General features: G+C 34.5%; 1 non-coding gene across 1 annotated transcript; it reads right to left on the minus strand.

Annotated features, from left to right (window-relative positions):
- Nucleotides 1-1225: 1225 nt before the first annotated feature.
- LOC122737634 lies at nucleotides 1226-1332 on the minus strand. Its single transcript, XR_006354448.1, has one exon. It is a non-coding gene; the product is annotated as a U6 spliceosomal RNA (small nuclear RNA).
- Between the last annotated feature and the right edge of the window lie 702 nt (nucleotides 1333-2034).

Below are 2034 nucleotides of genomic sequence, written 5' to 3' on the forward strand. Positions count from 1 at the left end.
TCACTCATTCTTTAGGATGAGATTATTTAGTTTTCAATTAATTTTCAGTCAACCTTTCCATGACTCTTTATTACATGTAAATTTTAATGCATCATGATCTGAGAAGGATGCATTTACTATGTCAGCCTTTCTACATTTGACTATAATGTTTTTGTGCCCTAATACATAGTCAATTTTTGTGTATGTGCCATGTACCACTGAGAAAAAAGGTTTATTCCTTTCTATCCATATTAAATTTTCTCCAGACGTCTATCATATCTAACTTTTCTAAAATTTCCTCTTTTAACTCATTTAACTCTTCTAAGAATCTGGATGCTATACCACTTGGTGGTATAGTATTTAGTATTTATATTATTTCATTATCTATGGTAATTTTTAGCAAAATGTAGTTTCCATCCTTATCTCTTTTAATTAGATCTATTTTTGCTTTTGCTTTGTCTGGAATCAGGATTGCTATCCCTGATTTTTTTTACTTCAGCTGAAGCATAATATATTCTACTCCAACCTTTACCTTTCCTCTGTGTGTTATCTCTCTGCTTCAAATGTCTTTCTTGTAAACAATGTATTGTAGGATTCTGTTTTTTAATCCATTCTGATATTCATTTCCATTTTATGGAATTTCCCTCCATCCTCTTTTCCCCTTTGTACTTTTTTTTCTTCTTTCACCCTATTTCTCCTCACCAGTGTTTTGCTTCTGACCACTTCCTCCCTCAATATGCCCTCCCTTTTATCAGTTATTCTTCCTTGTCTTTCCCCTTTCCTTCCCTGCTTCTGCCCTCCCTTCTATCAATACCACACTTTACCCCTTATATTTCTACTTCCTTAAAGAGTAAGCTAAGTTTCTTCATCCAAATGGTTGTCTATGTTATTCCCTCCTTAAACCAAATCTGATGAGAGTAAGGTTGAAACAATTCTCACCCCTCCCTTCTGTCCCTCTATTGTAATAAGTTTTTATTTGTCTTCATATGATGTAATTAACCCCATTGCACCTCGCCTTTCCTCTCCTCCCCCTATTTTCCTTTTCTTCTGCCCTTTAAGTTTCTTTATAGCACCCATCAAAGTCTATTTAGTAACTATACCCTAACAGAGATACAGATCTCAATAGTAAAAAGTATTACTTCCCTCTTAGGGATGTAAACAGTTAAAACTTATTGAATAACTTTTTTTCCATTTACCTTTTTATACTTCTCTTGAGTCTTGTATTTGAAGATCAAATTTTCTGTTCAGTTCTGGTCTTTTCTTCACAAATTTGCATATCATCCTTGCACAGGGGCCATGCTAATCTTCTATGTATCATTCCAATTTTAGTATATGTGCTGCTGAAGCGAGCAGTTCTGGTCTTTTCTTCAGGAAACCTTGGAAGTCCCCTATTTCATTGGATGTCCATCTTTCCCCCAGAGAGATAATGTTCAATTTTGCTGGTTAGTTGATTCTTGGTTTGTAATCCAAGCTCCTTTGCATTCCAGAATATCATATTCCAAGTCCTGTGATCCTTTGATGTCAAAACTGCTAGGTCCTGTGTAATCTTGACTGTGGCTCTAGAAATTTAAATTGTTTCTTTCTGGCTGCTTGTAGTAAGTTCTCCTTCACCTGATAATTCTGTAATTTGGCTACAATATTCCTTGGAGTTTTTCTTCTGGGGTCTCTTTCAGGAGGCGTTCAATGGATTCTTTCAATGACAATTTTATCCTCTGATTCTACAATATCAGAGCAGTTCTCCTTGATAATCTCCTGGAATAGTGTCTAGACCATTTTTTATTTGATAATGGCTTTCATATAGTCCAATAATTCTTATATTATATCTCCTAGATCTATTTTCTAGGTCAGTTGCATTTCCAGTGATATATTCCACAGTTCCTTCTATTTTTTCAATCTTTTCATTCTGCTTGACAAAGTCTTGGTTTCTCATGGAGTCATTAGTTTCCATCTGCCCAATTCTAATTTTTAAAGTATTATTTTCTTTAGTAAGCTTCTGCACCTCCTTTTCCATTTCGCCATTATTTTTCACCATTTGACCAATTGTATTTTTTAAGG

Source organism: Dromiciops gliroides, chromosome 1 (genome assembly GCF_019393635.1).
Source record: "Dromiciops gliroides isolate mDroGli1 chromosome 1, mDroGli1.pri, whole genome shotgun sequence".
NCBI lineage: Eukaryota > Metazoa > Chordata > Mammalia > Microbiotheria > Microbiotheriidae > Dromiciops > Dromiciops gliroides.